At 56.1% G+C, this 23725-nt stretch overlaps 1 protein-coding gene and 1 long non-coding RNA gene across 9 annotated transcripts in view; one reads left to right on the top strand and one right to left on the bottom strand.

Moving 5' to 3' along the window:
• Positions 1–23725, bottom strand: part of NFIC (nuclear factor I C) — a 99568-nt gene that overhangs the window by 42891 nt on the left and 32952 nt on the right. The gene's annotated exons all lie outside the window — the stretch shown is intronic.
• Positions 19225–22235, top strand: LOC144580909 (uncharacterized). The gene is made up of 3 exons (XR_013531253.1): positions 19225–19401; positions 20037–20097; positions 21724–22235. It is a non-coding gene; the product is annotated as an uncharacterized LOC144580909 (long non-coding RNA).

The following is a 23725-nucleotide window of genomic DNA, read 5'->3' as shown; positions in this document are numbered from 1 at the left end:
GTACCAGCTACTCAGGAGGCTGACACAGGAAGATCACTTGAGCCTGGGAGGTCGAGGGTGCAGTGAGCCGTGATCCTGCCACTGCACTCCAGCCTGGGCAACAGAGCAAGACCTTGTTTAAAAAAATAAATGGGGGCCGGGCGCAGTGGCTCATGCCTGTAATCCCAGCACTTTGGGAGGCCGAGGCAGGCGGATCACCAGGTCAGGAGATCGAGACCATCCTGGCTAACACAGTGAAACCCTGTCTCTACTAAAAATACAAAAAATTAGCGAGGTGTGGTGGTGGGCGTCTATAGTCCCAGCTACTTGGGAGGCTGAGGCAGGAGAATTGCTTGAACCCGGGAGGCGGAGGTTGCGGTGAGCCGAGATCGCGCCATTGCACTCCAGCCTGGGAGACAATAGCCAGACTTTGTCTAAAAAAAAAAATTGAAAAAAAAAGGGGCCGGGCGTCGTGGTTCACACCTGTAATCCCAGCACTCTGGGAGGCCGAGGCGGGTGGATCACAAGGTCAAGAGATCGAGACCATCCTGGCCAACATGGTGAAACCCCGTCTCTACTAAAAATACAAAAATTAGCTGGGCATGGTGGCGCATGCCTATAGTTCCAGCTACTCAGGAAGCTGAGGCAGGAGAATTGCTTGAACTGGGGAGGCGGAGGTTGTGGTGAGCCGAGGTGGCGCCACTACACTCCAGCCTGGGTGACAGAGTGAGACCAAGACTCCATCTCAAGAAAAAGAAAAAAAAAAATGGAGGCCACTCCCAGGGTTGCCGTGAGCCTGGCCAAAGCCGTGATATTTCCTAGCGCACGGAGCCCCTGGTGCTGGCTTAGCACTGGGCTGATGGCTTTGCATACGCCGTGTGTCCTGCACCCACTGACTGCCAAGACCAACGATGCCATAAACACGACATGGGCGGGGCCCGGTGCCTCAGTTTCCCAACCAGGAAACAGAGGAGCAGATGAGAGAAGCCCTTCCTGCCACCAAGCTTTCCCGGCCTCGGCCAAATGGGCCAGATGGCAACCGAGGGGAGTGTGCCCGGCTGGGCCCCGAGCCCTGCCGCCGATCCCAGGCTGGGGCAGCCAGCGGCCCCGTGGAGCCGGCCAGTTCTGTCTGGACCGCCTCAAGGCTGGGCACGGGTGGCCATGCCTTTGGGAAGAGCCCAGCCAGGGCGGCCAGCCGTCCGGGCTCCGGGCCGTGGGCACAGGACCCTCTTCTGGAACCAGAGCCCACACAGACTCAGCAGGATGCAGTGCCCGGCGGGCGTCTTGATGTATCCCTGGAAACGGAGGGTGTTTCTTGGGCACCTGCTAAGCACGAGGCCCCCACAGTGGTTCCCAGCATACGCTCGTGAGTCGGGCAGCCAGGGAGTGGGGACCTCACATGCATCTGCACCTTACCCTTCTCATCTGTGGAATGGACACGACGGGAGCACCCTCTGGAAGCTGTTTGTGAAGGACAAGATGGTAATGAATGAAACACTGGCCGGGCGCGGTGGCTCACGCCTGTAACCCCAGCACTATGCGAGGCCGAGGCGGTCGGATCACCTGAGGTCAGGAGTTTGAGACCAGCCTGGACAACGTGGTGAAACCCCGTCTGTACTAAAAACACAAAAATTAGCCAGGCGTGGTGGTGGGCGCCTATAATCCCAGCTACTCGGGAGGCTGAGGCAGGAGAATCACCTGAACCTAGAGGCAGAGGTGATCAGGCCAAGTGCACTCCAGCCTGGGCGACAGTGAGACTCTGCCTCAAAAAAAAAAAAAAAAGTAATCAATGAATTATTATTATTTTTTTTTGAGACGGAGTTTCGCTCTCGTTACCCAGGTTGGAGTGCAATGGCGCCATCCTGGCTCACCGCAACCTCCGCCTCCCGGGTTCAGGCAATTCTCCTGCCTCAGCCTCCTGAGTAGCCGGGACTACAGGCACACACCACCATGCCCAGCTAATTTTTGTATTTTTAGTAGAGACGGGGTTTCACCATGTTGACCAGGATGGTCTTGATCTCTTGACCTCGTGATCCACCCGCCTCGGCCTCCCAAAGTGCTGGGATTACAGGCGTGAGCCACCGCGCCCGGCCCTCAATGTATTATTAATAAAACTCCCAGAACCACAGCTGACACAGAGTGAGCACCTCACAGGCAGAGGCCAGCTTCACTACTATGGCTATTTGATTAATGTTGCCAATGTTACTGTCTTCGATACTGTTATTTTGAATATATATTTTTTTTCAATCTTGTTGCCCAGGCTGGACTGCAGTGGTGCCATCACGGGTCACTGCAAACTCCACCTCCCCGGTTCAAGAGATTCTCCTACATCGGCCTCCTGAGTAGCTAGGATTACAGGTGTGCACCACCATGCCCAGCTAATTTTGTATTTTTAGCAGAGACGGGGTTTCTCCATCTTGGTCAGGCTGGTCTTCAAACTCCTGACCTCAGGTGATCCTCCTGCCTCAGCCTTAGAGGCGTCTCATTTCATAAATGTATGCATTTATTTAGACGGGGGCTCGCTCTGTGGCCCAGGATGGAGTACAGTGGTGCGATCTTGGCTCACTGCAACCTGTGCCTCCGGGTTCAAGAGATTCTCGTGCCTCAGCCTCTCCAGTAGCCGGGGCTACAGGGACCCGTCATCACACCGGCTAATTTTGTATTTTTAGTAGAGATGGGATTTCACCATGTTGGCCAGGCTGGTCTGGAACTCCTGCCCTCAAGTGATCCACCTGCCTCAGCCTCCCAAAGTGCTGAGATTACAGGCGTGAGCCACGGCGCCTGGCCCGCTGTCTCATGTTAAATCATCTCTAAAATCTGGGACTATTTCTCAACCACCTGCTGACTCCCCTTCCATCATTTGGCGCCCGAAAACTACCCACGTTCAAGAGCCATCGAGTAAGAGGGTCACAGCCATATACGACGTTTTATGTTAGCTACACTGGAATAAAATGAGACGGGGCATGGTGGCTTATGCCTGTAATCCCACTACTTTGGAAGGCTGAGGCAGGAGGACCACTGGAGCCCGGGAGCTCCAGCCCAGCCTGGACAGCATGGTGAGACCCCCATCGCTACAAAAAATACTAAAGTTAGCTGGGTAGAGTGGCCTGCCAGCGACTCAGGGAGCTGAGATGGGAGGATCGCTTAAGCCTGGGAGGCGGAGGCCGCAGTGAGCTGTGACCAAGCCACCGCACTCCAGCCTGCGTGACAGAACCAGACTACACCTCAAAAAATAATAAAATAAAATAAAAGGTTCAGTTGCTCCGTTGCACAAATCATCTTTCAAGTGCCAAAGAGACACACGTGGCTGATGGTGACCAAGCTGGACAGCACCAAATATTTTGCCATCAGCGAGGAACGTTCTAGTGCACTGTGTGGCCCTCGCTGTTTCCATGAAAAATTAGAAGGAAAAAAAAAAAAAAGAGGCACAGATAATTCCTCCTCCTGCACCTACTCGGTAGACACCTGGCCTTAACACGGACCTTCCTGTGCTCTGAACAGAGGTGCCTGAAGAGGAGAATGTCTCCCGCTGGCTGACTTCCAAGCCCCCGAGTCCCCAGACCCCCAGTGGGCAGCTTCTGTCTGCTGAGTTCTCACTGTGCTGAATTAGCTGTTCCCGGCCCCCTCTGATGAGATCGGCTGGATGCGTGAGGTTGGTCCACCGAGGCTCAGGCCGCAGAGAGTATTTCCCGAAGCTGGGGTCAGATTCAAGGCAAACTTGTCTACCTAGCTCAGAAGTTCTGTTTTTTTTGTTTTGTTTTGAGACGGGTTGGGGGGGTGGGTCTCACTTTATACATGAAATGGAATATAGGTATTTTTATATGACTATACATAATATGTATTATATATATTTAATGGCAAAAGTACATTTATATATATATGTATATAAAATATAGCTATGCCATTAACATTTCACAGGGGAGGCCAGGCGCGGTGGCTCACAGCTGTGATCCCAGCACTTTGGGAGGCTGAGTCTGGTGGATCACCTGACGTCAGGAGTTCAAGACCAGCCTGGCCAAGAAGGTGAAACCCCCCATCTCTACTAAAAATACAAAATTAACCTGGCGTAATGGCCCATGGCTGTAATCCCGGCTACTCGGGAGACTGAGGCAGGAGAATCATTTAAACCCGGGAAGCAGAGGTTGCAGTGAGCTGAGACCGTGCCATTGCACTCCAGCCTGGGAAACAAGAGCGAAACTTAATAAGAAAAAATAATAATAATTCACAGGGGAGTGATTAGGGAAACAATGTTGAAAGAGGCTCTTTAGGGGGAGGCAATCATGGCCTTTTTATTTATTTATTATTTATTTTTAAAAGATGGGGGTTTCACCATGTTGCCCAGGCCGGTCTCAAACTCCTGACCTCAGGTGATCTGCCTACCTTGGCCTCCCAAAGTCCTAGGATTACAGGCATGAGCCACCACCCCAGCCACAATCGTGGTCTTAATTTCTTTTTTTTTTTTTTTCGAGATAGGGCCTCATGCTGTGGCCAGGATGGAGCACAGTGCATCTCACTGCAGGCTCGACCTCCCGGGCTCAAGCGATTCTCTCACCTTCATTTCCCAAGCATCTGGGACTACAGACTTGTTGCACTACGTACGGCTAATTTTTTTAAAACTTTTTTTTTGTGGACATGGGAGGGTCTCACTATGTTGCCCAGGCTGGTCTCAAACTCCTGGGCTTAAGCGATCCTCCTGCCTCAGCCTCCCAAAGTGCTGGGATTACAGACGTGAGCCACCGTGCCTGGACAGGGAAAGCAATGATGGGGAAAAAAAGGGCTGTGAGACACCATAGTGGAACAGACCCTTCCACCCAACCCTATACCTGCACCAGCTATACAGTAGGCGCTCAATAAATGCACACCGCTGAACGACTTTCCCCCAGAGCCTCCATCAAAGACTGCTGTCTCGGAAGAACATTTACTAGAAGGCAGCAGGCTTCCTTGGCCCCAAACCCCTTAAATACAAGCTTGCGGGGGCTGAGTCGGGGGGCTTTGGAAATGGAGGCCGGGAGGGAAGAGATTTGGATTCCCATCAGCTCCTCTTCTGCTCCCCCTCTTGCTGTGTGGTCTTAGACAAACCCCTGCCCATCTTTGGGCTTCAGAGGCCAGTGGGTGAAATCGGGCTTGGGGTCGGGGCGGGGGGGGTGGACCCGATCTCTACTAAAAGTACAAAAAACAAAACAAAAAACTTAGCTGGGCATGGTGGCGGGCGCCCGTAGTCCCAGCTACTCCGGAGGCTGAGGCAGGAGAATTGATTGGACCCGGGAGGTGGAGGTTGCCGTGAGCTGAGATCGCGCCACTGCCCTCCAGCCTGCAGAACCAAAGCACCTGGCCAGGTGTGCTGGCTCACACCTGTAATCCCAGCACTTTGAGAGGCTGAGGCAGGCAGGTCACATGAGGTCAGGGGTTCTAGACCAGCCTGGACAACATGGAGAAACCCCGTCTCTACTAAAATTACAAAAAATAGCCGGGCGTGGTGGCGCGTGCCTGTAATCCCAGCTACTTGGGAGGCTGAGGCGGTAGAATCTCATGAACCCAGGAGGTGGAGGCTGCAGTGAGCCCAGATCATGCCATCGCACTGGGCAACAGAGTAAGACCCTATCTCAAAAAATAAACCAAAAAAAAGAAAAAAAAAAAAAAAAAGGAAATGCACTTGGGTGGGTTTTTAGAGAAGAGGTGGCAAGTCCCACACTCGTCTGATTTTGGGGCATCTTATGGAAGCAGTGGCTGTACCCTAAAACCTGCGTTTGATGGAGTCGCAGCCCGGGGACAACCTGGCCTGGCCACTTCCTCTGCTGGAGCCTCGGTTTTCTCTACCTATAAAGTGAGCGTTTCCATCGCTGCCTTATCTCACAGTTCCGTTATGCTCAGAGGAGCTTACGGAGGGGAAGGGGACAGCTCTAGGTTTTGTGAGAAAGTCTGTTTTGATGACAGCATTTCGCCAAGCTCCAGCAGTTAAACGAACATTGCTCCTCCTCCCCCCACAGCACTCCATGGCTCCCACCTTCTTTGGAGGGAGAAGCCCACGTTCTCCCCCTGGCCCACAAGGCCCTGCATGACCTGCACTGTCCCCTCCCTGTCCTCTCCTCCTCCCTCTCTCCCCCTCCTCACTCTGCTCCAGCCACAGGGGGCCTCCTTGCTATTCCGCCTACATGCCAGGCACGGTCCTGCCTCAGCGCCTTTGCACAGGCTGTGCCTCTGCCTGGAACGCTGTTCCCTCAGACATCGACATGGCTCATTTTCTCCCCTCATTCAGGGCTGTCCTCAAATACCTCCTCCTCAAGAGTCACAGGTGGCTCCAGAAGCACCATTTAGGACGGACAATCACACACATGCTAGCGTGAGAGCCCTCGGTTCTAGAAAGCAAATTGTATTTCTTTTAATTTTAATTTTAATTCAATTTAATTTTGTTTTTTGAGACAGAGTCTCACTCTGTCACCAGGCTGGAGTGCAGTGGCACAGTCTCGGCTCACTGCAACCTCCACCTGCAGCTTCAAGCGATTCTCCTGCCTCAGCCTCCCAAGTAGCTGGGATTACAGGCGCCCGCCACCACGCCCGGCTAATGTTTGTGTTTTCAGTACAGATGGGGCTTTGTCGTGTCGCCCAGGCTGGTGTCGCACTCCTGGGCTCGAAGTGCTCCACCTGCCTTTGCCTCCCTAAGTGCTGGGACTACAGACATGAGCAATCATGCCTGGCCTTCTTTTTAAAAAAAAAAAAAAAAAAATAGAGACGGAGTCTCGCTATGTTGCCCAAGCTGGTTTCAAACTCCTGGGCTCGAGCAATCCTCCTACCTGTGCCTCCCACAATGGTGGACCACAGATATGAGCCACCGCACCTGGCCAGCAAATTGCATTTCTTCTTCCTTTTTTTTTTAGACAGAGTTTCGCTCTTGCTATCCAGGCTGGAGTGCAATGGCACGATCTCGGCTCACTGCAACCTCCACCTCCCAGGTTCAAGTGATTCTCCTGCCTCAGCCTCCTGAGTAGCTGGGACTACAGGCGCGCACCACCACGCCCAGCTAACTTTTTGTATTTTTAATAGAGAAGGTTTCACCATGTTGGTCAGGCTGGTCTCGAACTCCTGACCTCACGTAATCCATCCACTTCGGCCTCCCAAAGTGCTGGGATTACAGGTGCAAGCCACCGCACCTGGACATGCAAATTATATTTCAAATGACACCCTCATTTGGCCGGGAGCCAGTTCTCTTGACTTCCCAGGTCTGCGGGGTGTCACGGACAACCAGGAATGTCACTGCACCCTGTCGCCTTTGCTCAAACAAACACATGATGGACACTAACAGCGACGTACGCTGGATGCCACTGACGGCGTGGACGAACTGCACTTTCCCGTCTGTGGCCACGAGCCCAAACTCGGTATGTCCCAGCTCATGACAAAGGCATTGCCATCGCCTCCGGCCCCACCCTTCCCATCCGGGAGCACCCACCCGGTTTGCAAGGGACAGCTCCCTGCGTCCGCCGTTGGTGACTGGGGGGTCAACGCACACCCGACATTCACGGAGCCGACGCTTACCGGCCACCTACTACCTGCCAGGCCTCGAGGGAATGGCAGAGACATAGCCGGGGAGGGAGACGGGCAGAACCGGGGCACGGAGGAAGCCTGAGATGGTTTTCTCACTCTCTCACCTGACTCAGGCTTCTGTTCACAGCTCCTGGCACAGAGTCCGGGCCTGAACGGAGGGAAGTTTGGGTTTTCACCGCCTCACGTCCCCCCTGAGAAAGATGACCACAGAGGGTCCGAGCACGTCCAGTTACGCGGAAACCTGATTTCACTCCCTGAGCCTCCGCCCAATCCTGGCCCAGCATCTGCGCAAACCCAGGCCTCAGGAGAGACGGTGATGCTTTCAGCCAACACACGTCTTGAGCGCCCACCGTGTACCAGGCCCTGTCCTAGGTACTGGGGACACACGCTGGGGTTCTAGGTTCTACAGAGGCAAGGAAGCTGGCGGAAGGGAGGATGGTTTCGGGGGCAGCGTCGGAGGGAGGACTCGGGCAGAACCTCTCTGAGAATCTGACGGTGACTCTCCAGCTGGAGGAGCCCGGCCATTCGGAGAGCTGGGATGAAAGCTTCCCAGGCAGATTCGGTGACAAGGGCAAGTCCAGGGGGCAGGAATGAACATGGATGTGTGAGGGGCAGAGACAGACCCCCGGCTGCAGCGTGGTGCTGGGCAAGGGGAAGAAGGAGGGATGGTGAGGGAGCGGGACCCCTCAGGGCCGTGTGCGTCGCCGTGAGAAGCCTGGGTTTTATCCTGCAATGCGAAGAAGAGTGATACCACCTGTGAGACAATCCATTTTACACTTAGTTTTTGAGATGGGGTTTCGCTCTTGTTACTCAGGCTGGAGTGCAATGGCTGGATCTCCGCTCACTGCAACCTCCACCTCCCAGGTTCAAGCCATTCTCCTGCCTCAACCTCCCGAGTAGCTGGGATTATAGGCGTGTGCCACCACGCCCAGCTAATTTTTGTGTTTTTAGTAGAGATGGGGTTTCACCACGTTGGTCAGGCTGGTCTCGAACTCCCGACCTCACGTAATCCATCCCCCTCTGCCTCCCAAAGTGCTGGGATTACAGGCGTGAGCCACTGTGCTCGGCCCATTTTATACTTTCAAAAGTCTGTGGGCCAGATGCAGTGGCTCACGCCTGTAATCCCAGCACTTTGGGAGGCTGTGGTGGGAGGACTGCTTGAGGCCAGGAGTTCAAGACCAGCCTGGAACACATTACAATACCCCGACTCTACAAAATATTTTTAAAGATTAGCCAGATGTCAGTTGGGCGCGGTGGCTCACGCCTGTTATCCCAGCACTTTGGGAGGCTGAGGCAGGCGGATCACCTGAGGTTGGGAGTTTGAGACCAGCCTGACCAACATGGAGAAACCTTATCTCTACTAAAAATACAAAATTAGCTGGGCGTAGTGGCGCACGCCTGTAATCCCAGCTACTTGGGAGGCTGGGGCAGGAGAATCATTTGAACCCGAGAGGCGGAGGTTGCGGTGAGCCGAGATTGAGCCACTGCACTCCAGCCTGGGCAACAAAGCAAAACTGTCTCCAAAAAAAAAAAAAAAAAAAAAGCCGGGTGCGGCAGTGGCTCTCGCCCGTAATCCCAGCGCTTCGGGAGGCCGAAGAGGGTGGATCACAAGGTCAAGAGATCGAGACCGTCCTGGCCAACACAGTGAAACTCCATCTCCACTAAAAATATAAACATTAGCTGGGCGTGGTGGCTCGCGCCTATACTCCCAGCTACTCGGGAGGCTGAGGCAGGAGAATTGCTTGAACCCGGGAGGCAGAGGCTGCGGTGAGCCGAGATCGCGCCATTGCACTCCAGCCTGGGTGACAGACTGCAAGCCCGTCTGGAGCGAAAAAAAAATCAGGCAACGTGTGTCTTACCACAGTTCAAGCCACTTTTAAAGAAATCTCTGGCTGCCGAGTGACCCTGGACTCTCAGGTGCTGGGAATCTTGGCTTGAACACAGCATCCTCCCCAGCAGCGTGCCCGGCACGGCACAGAGCGGTCGTGTTAACCTTCTGGCTGTAGAACAGGACTTGCTGAAATCATAATCACGCCTGTTTAAACCCTGGCGGGCCGTCAGGAGGCCTGGGATGCCGGCGCGGGCCCCAGCAGGGCGTCCGCTGGCCCTCACGGAGCCCGGGTTTCCAGCTCCGGCCGCCACCGCCTGGTTGCTTTTCCAACATTAGCTGCCTTCCAAGCGTCCTGGCTCTGCGGCTGCCACGTCCGCCTCCCAACCTCAGCCAGCTAAAGAGAGGAGCAAAGCCAGGCCCTGGAATTCCCAGCCGCTGGGTGTCACTGGCCATTTTTAAACCTTCCCCGGCTAAGGTTGAACTTTCTCTGTCCTGGACGGCAGCGGGATACACGTGACCCGGGCCTGAGTCCTCTGAGCTCCGGCTCTGCCGCCTTCCCTGCTCCTCTCCCTCCCAGGAAACCTCCAGCCATTTGTCCCAGCCCAGCACTGACACCTCCTTCTCCGGAACTCCGTCCCCAGCCCTTTCTCCAAACCCTCGTTCTAGTCTGCAAATGTGCAGAAGTCCATGTTCTCCTCGTCTTCCCACGGAGGCCCTGCACAGCCCGCCTCGACCCCAGCATCCTCCCCTCGTCGCTCTCTCCCCGTTGCTCACTCTGCTCCAGCCACACAAGCCTCCTCCCATTCCTGCAATGCACCAGGCTCGCCGATCCTCCTGCCTCAGGACCTTTGCACGGGCTGTGCCCACTGCCAAAAACACCCTCCCTGCAAAGACACCCGCCTGGGTCACTCTCGCGCTCTGCTCAGGCTTCTGCTCAAACGTGGTTTATCATCCACAGCTCCGGGCACAGAGTCTGGGCTTGAAGCGAGGGAGGTGTGGGTTTGAACCGCCTCACGTCCCTCCTGAGAAACGGGACCGCAGGGCATCCGAGCGTGTCCAGTCACGTGGCAACCTGCTTCGCATTTCCTGGGCTTCTGCCTTTGTCCTGTGCCAGCTTCCGCGCAAACCCAAGCCTCATGAGAAACCGTGACTTTTTTTTTTTTTTTAGATGGAGTTTCGCTCTTGTTACCCAGGCTGGAGTGCAATGGCGCGATCTTGGCTCACCGCAACCTCTGCCTCCCGGGTTCAGGCAATTCTCCCGCCTCAGCCTCCCGAGTAGCTGGGATTACAGGCACGCGCCACCATGCCCAGCTAATTTTGTGTATTTTTAGTAGAGATGGGGTTTCACCATGTTCACCGGGATGATCTCGATCTTTTGACCTCGTGATCCACCCGCCTCAGCCTCCCAAAGTGCTGGGATTACAGGCGTGAGCCACCACGCCCAGCCGAAACTGACATTTTTATCTAACACACGTCTTGAGCGCCTACTGTATACCAGGCCCTGTCCTAGGTACTGGGGACACACCAGTGAAGACACAGAGACACTGGCCAGGCACAGTGGCTCACGCCTGTCATCCCAGCACTGTGCAAGGCTGAGACAGGCAGATCACCTGAGGTCAGAAGTTCAAAGCCATCCTGGCCAACATGGTGAAACCCCGTCTCTACTAAAAATATAAAAATTAGCTGGATGTGGTGGTGCATGCCTATGATCCCAGCTACTTGGGAGGCTGAGGCAGGAGAATTGCCTGAACCCAGGAGGCGGAGGTTGCGGTGAGCCAAGATCGCGCCATTGCACTCCAGCCTGGGTAACAACAGCGAAACTCCGTCTCAAAAAAAAAAAAAAAAAAAAAATAGAGGATGGGCCGGACGTGGTGGCTCCCGCCTGTAATCCCAGCACTTTGGGAGGCCGAGGCAGGTGGATCACAAGGTCAAGACATCAAGACCATCCTGGTCAACATGGTGAAACCCCGTCTCTGCTAAAAATACAAAAAATTAGCTGGGCATGGTGTCACGTGCCTGTAATCCCAGCTACTCGGGAGGCTGAGGCAGGAGAATTGCCTGAACCCAGGAGGCGGAGGTTGTGGTGAGCCGAGATTGTGTCACTGAACTCCAGACGACAGAGCAAGACTCTGTCTCAAAAAAAAAAAGAAAGAAAGAAAAAGAAAACAAACAGACACAAATCCCAACGTGGTGAAATTCACATTCATGGGTTTCCCCTCAGCCATGCTGAGAAGGACAGAGGCTGAGTCAAAGCATGACGGCTGCAGGGTAGACTGAAGGTGGACTTCCTTGGTAGTGCGGCAGGAGGGCTGAAACCGAAATTGCCCAGAACTTCGAGGAATCGCAGTCGGCTGGGTGCGGTGGCTCACGTGAGTGATCCCAGCACTTTGGGAGGCCAAGGCGGGTGGATCACTTGAGGCCAGAGGTTCCAGACCAGCCTGGGCACCATAGCGATACCCCACCTCTACAAAAAATACAGGAAAAATATAGCCTGGGCGTGGTGGCTCACGCCTGTAATCCTAGCACTTGGGGAGACCGAGGTACGTGGATCACCTGAGGTTAGGAGTTCAAAACCAGCCTGGGCACCATAGCGATACCCCACCTCCACAAAAACACAAAAAAATAGCCAGGTGCGGTGGCTCACGCCTGTCATCCCAGCACTTGGGGAGGCTGAGGCAGGCAGATCACTTGAGGTCAGGAGTTTGAGACCAGCCTGGCCAACACAGCAAAACCCCGTCTCTACTAAAAATACAAAAACTTAGCTGGGCATCGTGGCGCGTACCCTGTAATCCCAGCTACTCGGGAGGCTGAGGCAGGAGAATCGCTTGAGCCCAGGAGGCGGAGGTGGCAGTGAGCCGAGATCGCGCCATTGCACTCCAGCCTGGGCAACAGAGCGAGACCTTGTCTCAAACAACAAAAGAATTCGCTGGTCATGGCGGTGCAGGCCTGTGGTTCCGGCTACCCAGGAGGCTGAAACGGGAGAACTGCTTGAGCCTAGGAGGTCTAAGCCACAGTGAGCCGTGATCGTGTCATTGCAATGCCAGCCCGGGTGACAAAGCAGGACTCTGCTTCAAAAAAACAAGAAAAAAGTAAAAGGAATTCCAGTCCAGCTCCTGATCCTCCACAGACAACTTCCTTGTCCCCAGGGCTCCAAGGAGGGAAGCGGCTGTCAGTCTGCCAGTGCTGTGTGACCTCAGCAAAAGCGCTCTCCCTCTCTGAGCCTCCACTTCCTGGCAGTCCAGATGACCTAAAACCCCGCGCAGCCCTTGTCTGGAGTCCGTCTGAACAAATCGAAGGAGGAAAACACACAAGACCGTAGATGTCTGCGGCACTCCCCGCCGCCCACCGGGGACGGGGAAGAACATCTGGATGAGGCGTCGGGGAGGGGGGCCGAGAGGCGGGGGTGTGGACGGGGCAACCCCCGGGACACTGGCCTCCACCCCGGGCCTCCCCAGCCTCGTCCTTCCTGCGCTCCCTGAGTCTGGCCCACACTTTCCGTCTCCCTCTCCCCGCCGCTGGGCTGCCTGGGCCCGAGCCAACCTACTTCGGAATCACTTTCAAAGAAACGTTTCTTTTTTCTTTCCACCCGGCCCCTGCCGGCTCCGTGGCCTGGCTCGGGGCCCTCCCGGGTGCTGGTGGATGCCTGGGTGTCCTGCAGGTCAGGGCAGCGGCCACCACCGTCCCCAGACCGTCCCCCACGCCAGGCTGCTGGGACTGGAGGCCCAGTGCTGGCCTCGCTGTCCCCCAGGTCTCAGGGCTGCCTTTGGGGACCCCTGGGGACCCCGGTGTAACTCTTTGCAGGTATCTGGCCTGGGCAGCGGGTCCGGAGACCACTGAAGGCCACAGGGCCCTGCTGGGATGCCCGCCGGCCAGGACTCGCCCCGTGCTGGGGACGCTCTGGGAGGCCACGCCGCCCATGACATCATCCCTCTGGCGGCCATTTTCTCGCCTCTCCCTTCCCCTGTTCCAGATGTTTCTCTGGCCTTGGCGGCCATTTTGTGGGTCTGGGCGGCTCTTGCTGGCACTGGCCTCGGGCACCCGGCCCTGCCCTCCTGGGTGGGGCGGTGGGGGGGGGACACCAGGAGAGGGTGACGAGGGAGCCTCGGGGACACCCCTGGGCTGCCTCCCCCAGCCCCTCTGCGACCTCTGAGGGGTTAAACAGACGGTGCCAGCAGCGGGGCGGTCTTGCCAAGTGCCCACCCGCGCAGGGCCACCCAGGACCCCCCGCGCCACTGCGGGCCCCCCCTCCGTTATCCGCCACTCCAAACTCCAGGGATGTGAGGAGCAAGGTTAAAAATACCCACACGCACACCCCCACCGCCACCCGCCCAGTCCCTCCAATGTCAAATGTGTCAATGCCACTGGGGCGCGGTGGAGGGGGGACACAGACTGAAAATAACTCGCTGTTTACATTTGGAGCAAATTCTTGGCTTCTCCAGCAGCCAAGCCGAGGCCTCCCACCCACCCCCCCCGCCACCAACACCTTCCTGGCAGACCCGGCTTGGCGGCTGTGTGTGGGGAGAGAGGGGCAGGTCTGGCGGGGGAGCCCCGGGAGCCACATGTGCCACGGGCTGAGCACACACACGGATGGACGTCCCCATGGAGAGGCTCCGGAAGGGATGGGGAGAGATGGGTGGGGGGGGAGTCCCGGGAGCCACATGTGCCCACAGGCTGAGCGCACACGTGGGTGTCCCCACGGAGAGGCTCCGGAAGGGATCTGTGGCCACACGAGGCAGGCAGGGCCAGACGGAAGTGCCCGAGGACACTCTCTGCCAATGCCGGGCACTAGGAGGGGACAGCTGGGCGCGGTGGTGGGGGGGGGTGGCGGGAGGAGGCGGAGGCCCCTCCCGGCTTCCCCTTCCTTCTGATGCTTCTTGGGCTGCGTCACCAACTGGGCAGCCCCCTGGGGGTTGGGAGGACGGGAGGCAAGGCTGGCAGCCCAGCCAAGGGAGGCAGGAGGAAGACTGGGAGCCCGGGCAGTTGCCCAGGGGAGGGATCTCCACAGTCCCAAGGCCTGTTCCCCGCCTCCATGCTGTGTGGCTGCAGGCAAGTCTGGCCCCTCTCTGGGCCTCCAGGAAAAACAAAAACAAAACCGTCCTGGCTTTGGTGGGGGGTCAGGAGAATGGGTTCCTTGTCAGTCTGGCTTGGGGAGGGGGAGGTTCAGGCTCTGCCCCTCTCTGTGCCTCAGTTTCCCTTGCTGCAGAAAGTAGCTGTCGAGTTGCAAACCCACCAGATTGTTGAGGGTTCTGCTTTACAGAGGGGGAAATGGAAAGTCCGAGAGGGGAAGGAGCTCGCCCCCCCCTCCCCGTCTCACAGCCACGAAGTGGACAACGGAAGGTTGAGGTATTGCCTCGAATGTGGGAGGACGCTGGAAACCAGAGAGCGCGAGCCTGAAGGGAGGGGCGGAAGGAAACTTTTCTCCTTCCCAAGCTTTCATGTGGCCTCTCTCCTCAGTGCCCGGCACACAGGTGGTGCTCAATAAATGCTTGTACACATCTGCCACTCAATACACGCAGCCAGATGAGTGTGGTTATTCCAGCAAAGCCTGGTACACAGTAGGTACCCAATACGAACCCTGTCGCATGAATATATTTGGGATTCTTCCGATAGGACCTGGTATGCAGCAGGTACAAAATAGATGCTTCTCAGGGAAAGAAATGCGAGGAGATTTCGGGGAGTATTCAAAGTGGAGTACTAGGACCACAGGCACTGCATGACCTGTCCTGCCCACTTTCTGCCCTCCCCCTTCCCTTTCTGCCCCTCGCTCACTCTGCCCGAGCCACAGGGGCCTCCTCACTATTCCTCCAATGCATTAGGCCCAGTCCTGCCTCAGGGCCTTTGCACATTCTACTCCCTCTGTCTAAACAGCTAACGGCTTGCTTTCCCTCTTGAGATCTCTCCCAGTCTCAGCTCAAATGCTCCCTTCTCAGAGAGGTCTATCCCGATCCCCTTCAGCACAGGCGGCCTCTGGCCACCCCCAATCTCAGCCCTCCGTTTTCTTTCCTTCAGAGGTAGTTAGTGATTGCCTACGGGTTTGCACAGTTGCTTAGCGGCTGCACAGGTGTTTGCTCACCTCCTCCAGGCAGAGGCTTTGTCTGTCTAGATCTCCACTGTGTCCTCAGTGGCTAGAATAAGGCCTGGTACAGAGTGGGTGCTCAATAAATATTTCTAGAAGGAAAGGCGAAAGAGAGGAATGAAACAGAGAGAAAATGAGAGACAACGAGAGATGATACATGGGGGGGAGGAAGGAGAACTGAAATAAAGGAACGTCTGGGCACAGTGGCTCACGCCTGTAATCCCAGCACTGTGGGAGGCTGAGGTGGGCAGATCACCTGAGGTCAGGTGTTCAAGACCAGCCTGGCCAACATGGCGAAGTCCCGTTTCTACTAAAAATACAAAAAATTAGCTGGGCGTGGTGGTGCAAAGCTGTAGTCCCAGCTACTCAGGAGGCTGAGGCAGGAGAATTGCTTGAACCCGGGAGGTGGAGGTTGCAGTGACCTGAGATCCTGCCATTGCACTCCAGCTTGGTGACAGAGCGAGACTCCGTCTCAAAAAAATAAACAAAACAAAACAAAAAAGAAAGAAAGAAAAAAAATGAGAATAGGCTGGGCTCAGTGGCTCACACCTATAATCCCAGCACTTTGGGAGGTCAAGGTGGGGGGATCACTTAAGTTCAGGAGTTCAAGACCATCCTGGCCAACACTGTGAAACCCCGTCTCTACTAAAAATACAAAAATTAGCCGGGCGTGGTGGTGCAAAGCTGTAGTCCCAGCTACTCAGGAGGCTGAGGCAGAAGAATCACTTGAACCCGGGAGGTAGAGGTTGCGGTGAACTGAGATTGCGCCACTGGCCTCCAGCCTGGGCGACAGAGCGAGACTCTGTCTAAAAAAAAAAGAGAATAATCCTGCCACGCGGGTGGTGTATCCAGGTTGGGGCTGGGACCCTGGCAGAAGCCCAGAGCCCCACGGGCGTCCGGGGCACCGGGACCCATATCCCAGCTTGCCCGCTAACAACGCCCTGGTTGCCAGAGAGCTCCGAGGGGCGTGCCTGCACCACGCTGCTCCCTTCCCTGCATGTGCTGAGGCAGGTGCAGCCGGCAGGCAGGAGACGGAGCAGGAGCAGGAGAGCCAGAACCAGCCCCAGATGAGGCATAAGCGACCCAGGTGATCAGCCACTGCATCCTCACCCTGCTGGAGTCCATCTGGAATCTCCCCCCTCCTCTGCCTCTGCCCCCGCCACCACCCTGGTCCCCAGCGCTTGCCCTCACCACCCCCCCGTCTGTCCTCCCTGCAGCAGCCAGAGGGCGCCTGTGAGCACCTGAGTCAGGGCCGGTCCCTCCTCTGCCCATAGCCCTCTATGGCTCCCACCTGCCTTGGGGGTCAAAGCCTAAATCCTTCCTATTGCCCACCAGGCCTTGCACAAACCACCCCACCGCCTCCCCGCCCTTCCCTCCTCCTTTTCTCCCTCTCCTCACTCTGCTCCTGCCACACGGACCTCCTCGATGTTCCTCTAACGTGCCAGGCGTGGTCCTGCCCTTTGCACGGGCTGTGCCCTCTGCCTGGAACGCCTTCCCCAGTTCTCCACATAACTGGTTCCTCCTCACCCCTCAGCTCTCAATAGCTCAAATGTCAAATTTCAGACAGCCTTCCGGGAACCTTCCCAGCACGGCCCCTTCCTCTCTTTTCCTCTGCCGTTTCTTCTTCTTGATAGTCCTTATCCCTAAACTGACATCTATTTCTTCTTCTTCTTATTTTTTATTTCTTGGAGACAGAGTCTTGCTCTGTGGCCCAGGCTGGAGTGCAGTGGCACCATCTCAGCTCACTGCGACCTCTGCCTCCTGAGTTCAAGCAGTTCTCCGTCTCCGTCTCCCCAGTAGCTGAGATTACAGGCGCCCGCCACCACGCCTGGCTAATTTTTTGTATTTTTAGTAGGGACAGGGTTTCGTCACGTTGGCCAGGCTGGTCTCAAACTCCTGACTTCAGGCAGTCCACTCACCTCGGTCTGGCAACGTGCCGAAGTTCCAGGCGGGAGCCACCGCACCTGGCCTAAACTGACATGTATTTCTTGTTCTTTGCCCATCACCGGCACCAAACTGTGAGTCCCACCAGGGCTGAATTTTCATCTGTCCCATTCACTGCAGTAGCACGGCGGCCCGGAGCAGGGACTGGCACACAGGAGGAGCTTAGTAAGTATTTATCGGCTGCACACTGGTTCCACTGGATGAGTGCTGGCAACGTCTGTGCTTTCTGCTGTCCTGAATTCTTTATGTTTTTAAAATTTTTTGAGACAGGGATTTGCTATGTTGCCCAGGCTGGTCTCAAACTCCTGGGCTCAAGTGATTCTCCCGCCTCAGCCTCCCAAGGGGCTGGGAGTACAGGTGTGAGTCTGTAGAACAGACTGTGTCCAGCCGATTTTTATTGATCGATTGATTGAGATGGCGTCTCCCTCTGTCGCCCAGGCTGGAGTGCAGTGGCGTGATCTCTGCTCACTGCAACCTCTGCCTCCCAGGTGCAAGTGATTCCCCTGCCTCAGCCTCTCCAGTATCTGGGATTCCAAGCACGCATCACCGCACCCTGCAAATTTTTGTATTTTTAGTAGAGACGGAGTTTCCCCTTGTTGGCCAGGCTGGTCTCGAACTCCTGACCTCAAGTGATCTGTCTGCCTCGGCCTCCCAAAATGCTGGGATTACAGACGTGAGCCATCACTCCCGTCCCATTTTTACTTTTTGAGACAGGGTCTTGCTCTGTCACCCAGGCTGGGATGCAGTGGTCCAATCTCAGCTCACTGCAGCCTCAACTTTCCAGGCTTGAGTAATCCTCCCACCTCAGCCTCTCGAAGGGCTGGGCCTACGGGCATACACCACCACACCTGGCTAAATTCTATTTTTTGTAGAGATGGGGGGGGTCTCACTATGTTGCCCAGGCTGGTTTTGAACTCCTGGCCTCAAGCCATCCTCCGGTCTCCGCCTCTCGAAGTGCTGGGATTACAGGTGTGAACCACCATGCCCAGCCAGCGACTAAACTCTTAATGTGTCTTTAACGCAACTCTCCCTCAGTAACCCATGGAGCAGGCACTATTTTATAGAAGGGGAAACTGAGGCCCAGAGAGGGAATCCCACCTGTCTGAGGCCACACAATGAATAGGCAGCAGGGCCAGAACCCCCTACGCCTTCCTGCACTGCCCCCCTGTGCAGAAGGGGAGGCTGAGGCTCAGAGGGAGGGACTTAACCAAGTGACACTCAAAGCCAGCGTCACAGCCCAAGCCTCTGCCCGAGCGCTGGGCATGGTCCTCAGCTCAGCTGAACCCCGCCCTGGGGAAGGAATATAGTGATGATAAGGCCGGGCACCGGTGGCTCACGCCTGTAATCCCAGCACTTTGGGAGGCTGAGGCGGGCGGATCACAAGGTCAGGAGATCGAGACCATCCTGGCCAACACGGTGAAACCCCGTCTGTACTAAAAATACAAAAAATTATCTGGGCATGGTGGCGCGTGCCTGTACTCCCAGCTGCTCGGGAGACTGAGGCAGAATTGCTTGAAACCAGGAGGTGGAGATTTGAGCCGAGATCACGCCATTGCACTCCAGCCTGGGTGACAGTGCGAGACTGTCTCAAAAACAAAAAGAACAGAGTGACAATAAACGACATCCACAAAGATAATCATAACCACTCACACGGCGGTCCCGCAGAGAGTGGAGTCCGCAGCTCACCTATGAATGCACAGCAGCACGTGCCCGTGGAGGGAGCCGTGGGGGACACCGGTCCCTTTAAGAGCCTCCCCCTCCCCAGCTGGGTGCTGGCCCGGCCTCCCCTTATGTAAGCGGGCCGGCTGCCCTTGCAGAAACTGGTTACATAAGGCAGCGAGGCACAGGCTTGTCCATCCGGCAGCAACCTGTCCCGAGCTGTCTGAGGGGCCGGCCTGGGGCACAGGAGCGCCTCGGCGGCCTGGCGTGGCCACTGGGTGCAGCCCGGGTCGGAGGGTCTCTGGGTTGGCTCCTGTCTGGGGGACACCTGGGATTCCCAGAGACAGCAAAACCCCCTCCCAGGCAGCAGAAGGTGACAGTTTCTAGTGGGTGAGGGGATGAGAAGTTTCCTGCCACTCTGAAGGTGAAACTGAGGCCCGGAGAGGGTAGGGGGCAGCCTGAAGCCGCACAGCCCTGAGCGGGAGGAGGCAATGGCACCAGAGGGAGATCCAGGCTGGGTGGCCTTCTCCTCTCAGCTCCCCTCCTCTGTGAAGTGGCTTCCCTGGCAAGGCCCGGTATGCAGCTGGTGCTCAATAAGTGTGCCAGTGGAGGTGACACTCAGCGGCGTTTCAGGCCCTTCTCTCCAAAACCCTCTAATTCCACGAACTGACCCAATCCTTGCATTGCTCTCTGTGAAGCTAAGACAGCCATGGCCTCATTCTACATTTGGGGAAACTGAGGCATGGAGCAGGGCGAAGAAGGGATCTCCAAGTCCGCACAGCAGGTGCATGCTGGGCTGAAATGGCGGGTGCTCCATCAGTGCAGAGTGGGCACAGGAAGAGCATTCACCGTGTGCAGGGTCCCAGATAACACGCCACCTGCCCAGCAAGCCACAGGGCCGGTCCCAAGGAGCCCCCGATTAGATGGGGAAACCCAGGCACAGAGAGACAAAGGGATTCCTCCCAAGGTCAAACCCAACCCTAAACCCTGTCACATCTCCTCCTCCAGACAAGCCTCCCCCAAGCCACGACGGTGTCTAGGTACAGAGCTCCCCAGCCCCGTCAGACATGTGAGTGGTCTACCTTTGGGGGGTGGGTGGGGTTTGGGAATGGAGGCAGCCTCCTCTGCTACCGTTCGCTCTGGGCACTGGCCCTTTAAGGAAGCCACGCTGCCTGGGCATGTCCCAGGGTGACCCCAAGGGGCGGGTGTGGCCAGGAACAAGAGGCCCATTCAGCTGTCCATTGCCACTGCCTCCGGGCAGCCCACTGGGTGGGATGGGGGGGCTGGGAGGAGACTGCCCAGGCCCAGAGAGACTGCGGGAACAGAACAGACAGGGACTGAGACAAAGCAGCTTGGAGAGCGTCAGAGGTGGACAGAGAGACACAGACACACCTAATCTCCGATGCATCTTGCAACCCCTGGCTCCCCAGGTCCAGGGGTTTGAGGACTGCCCAGCCCCCAGCCCACTGCAGCCCTGGAGGTACTCCTTGAGCCAGCTGAACCTGCAGCCCGCTCCCTGGCACCAAAGCCCTGTAGGCCCAAAGGCAGGATCCAGAACCACGAAAGGGGCTCCCCGCCATACCCCAAACACCCCCTTTATCTGGTGCCCACGGTAGGCCCTGGGACCTCCCAGACCTGGGTTGAAATCCCGACTCTGCCTTTTTTTTTTTTTGAGACGGACTCTCGCTCTGTTGCCAGGCTGGAGTGCAGTGGTGCAATCTTGGCTCACTGCAACCTCCACCTTCTGGGTACAAGCGATTCTCCTTCCTCAGCCTCCCAAACAAATGGGATTACAGGTGCACGTCCCCACGCCCAGCTAATTTTTGTATTCAGTAATTTAGTAGAGATGGGGTTTCACCACTTTGGCCAGGATGGTGTCGATCTCCTGACCTTGTGATCCTCCTGCCTCGGCCTCCCAATGTGCTGGGATTACAGGGGTGAGCCATCGTGCCTGGCCTCCGACCCTGCTTCTTAGCTTTGTGACCTTGGGCCAGAGTCTTTGCCTCTCTGGGCTTCTGTTTCCTCATCTGTTAAATGCAGTTAATGATCATTCCAACCTCAGTGGGTCGCTGTGAGGCAGTGAGGTAGCTATCCCTAGCTGCCCTGAGCTACCTGGGAGGCTGAGGCAGGAGGATCACTTGAGCCTGGGAGGTTGAGGCTGCAGTGAGTTATGACTGCACCACTGCACTCCAGTCTGGGCAACATAGTGAGACCCTGTCTCTACTAAAAATGAAAATAAAAATAAATCCACTGGGCGTGGTAGCATGGGTCCGTAGTCCCAGCTATTGGGAGGCTGAGGTGGGACGAGCACTGGAACCTGGGAGTTTAAGGCCGGAGTGAGCTGTGACTGCGTCCCTGCACTCCAGCCTGGGCAAAGAGCTAGAGTTTCACTCCGTCTCCCGGGTTCAAGCCATTCTCCCGCCTCAGCCTTCCCGGTAGCTGGGATTACAGGTGCACATCACCATACCTGGCTGATTTTTGTATTTTTAGTAGAGATGGGGTTTCACCATGTTGGCCAGGCTGGTCTCGAACTCCTGACCTCAAGTCATCTGCCCGCCTCGGCCTCCCAGAGTGCTGGGACGACGGTCATGAGCCACGCGGGTGGCCTCTTTGGAATCTCCCACGCAGCCTCCTAGGGCGCTGGACTTTCAAGCAAGCAGTGTGGAAGTTCTAGAGCCCGGCCTCACATTTTCAGGAAACCAACCTGGGAGATCAGAGATCTGCCTCCGAAGTCTCTAGAACAGCAGCCGCCAAGCTTTTCGGCACCAGGAACCAATATCACGGAAGACAGTTTTTCCACGGACGGGATGAGCCGGGAGGTGGTTGTGGAGTGAAAGCTCCCCCCTCAGATCATCAGACGCCGACGAGATTCTCACAAGGAGCGCGCAACCTACGTCCCTCCCTGGGCAGTTCACAGAAGGCTTCACGCTCATATGAGCCTCTAATGCTGACCTGCCAGGTCACCAGGCAGAGCTCAGGTGACAATGATCGCCTGCCTGAAGCTCACCTCCCGCTGGGTGGCCTGGATCCTCAGAGCCACGGTACCCAGGGGTCAGGAGCCCCTGCTCTAGAACTCACAGGTCTTAGCACTGCCTGCCGATACAACAGCCACCAGCCACCGGCCACACGTGGCATCCAGCGTGTGAAATGTGGTCTGTTTAAATTTCAGGCTTAGTGTAGGGAAAAATAAAAAAAGAAGAAAATAAACGATCTCAATCACTTTTTTTTTTTTTTTTTTTTGAGTTGAGGTCTTGCTCTGGCACCCAGCTTGGAGGGCAGTGGCACAACCACGGCTCACGGCAGCCTCGAATTCCTGGGCTCAAGCGATCCTCCCACCTCAGCCTCCTGAGTAGCCGGGACCACAGGTTCAAGCCTCCACGCCTGGCTCATTTTTACATTTGTTTGTAGAGATGAGGTTTTCTTGCCATGGGGGCCAGGCTGGTCTCGAGTTCCTGGTCTCAAACGATCCTGCCACTCGGCCTCCCAAAGTGCTGGGATTCCAGGCGTGAGCCACCGCGCACGGCCAATAACCCCTCCCATTGCTTATGGATTGTGGTGCTAATATTCTGGAGGTCCAAGGTTAAATAAAATCATATTAAAACTAAACATTTTAACGTTACTACTTGGGAGGCTGAAACAGAAGAATCGCTTGAACCCAGGAGACGAAGGTCGCAGTGAGCCGAGATCGCACCACTGCACTCCAGCCTGGGCGACAGAGCAAAACTCTGTCTCAAAAAAATAAAATATGAAAAATAAAAAGATGGGACTTAGAAAAGACAAGAGCCTATAGGTCCTTCCTGGGCAACCCTAGTCAATGCCTCACCCCTCTCTGGGCCTCAGTTTCCCCATTTGGATAAGACATCCGGTGTCCCCAAATGCCCCCTGCTCTGCCCCTCATGAACCCTGACCATCTGTGACTTCCTGCCCACTCCCAGCTGGAGGGAGGGGCTGGCCTGGCAGCTGGCTGGAGAGGGCCATGGGCACCAAGCTGTCCCTAGCTGCCCTCAGCCTCCCCTCGGCTTCCCCGGGCATGGAGCCAGAGTGACAACTGTATCCCCAACACAACGGGGGGCGTCACAGGTGCAACAGGGCGCCTCTCCCTCCCACGGGCTCTGGGAGGGCCGGGCCCCACCCAGGTGGTTGAGGGCCCCTTAGGGGCTGCCTCGGCAGCCCCCACACAAGTGCATTCATGCAGACCAGCATTACACTGGATAGGGGTGCCAAAGGGTGGGCGGTGGGAGGACCTACTCCCCAAGGAGCCCACCAACACGAAGCATGTGCCAAGGGTTGGTTTTTTCATAGATATTATCTCATTTAGGCCGGGCGCCATGGCTCTCGACCGTAATCACAGCACTTTGGGAGGCCGAGACGGGTAGGTCACCTGAGGCCAGGAGTTCGAGACCAGCCTGGCCAACATAGCAAAATCCCGTCTCTACTAAAAATACAAAAACTAGCCAGGTGTCGTGACGCACACCTGTAATCCCAGCTCCTCAGGAGGCTGAGGCAGGAGAATCACTTGAACCTGAAAAGTGGAGGTTGCAGTGAGCTGAGACCACGCCATTGCACTCCAGCCTGGGCGACAGAGCATGACTCCATCTCAAAAAAACAACAACAAACATCATCTCATTTAAATTGCTAGAGCCACCCGTGCTCAATTCACAAACGAGGCAGCAAGGCACAGACTTGCCAAAAAACTC

The sequence above is a fragment of the Callithrix jacchus genome, chromosome 22 (assembly GCF_049354715.1).
Source record: "Callithrix jacchus isolate 240 chromosome 22, calJac240_pri, whole genome shotgun sequence".
Lineage (NCBI taxonomy): Eukaryota > Metazoa > Chordata > Mammalia > Primates > Cebidae > Callithrix > Callithrix jacchus.
The sequence above is the reverse complement of the archived record's forward strand: the minus strand, read 5'-3'. Positions and strand labels throughout refer to the sequence as shown.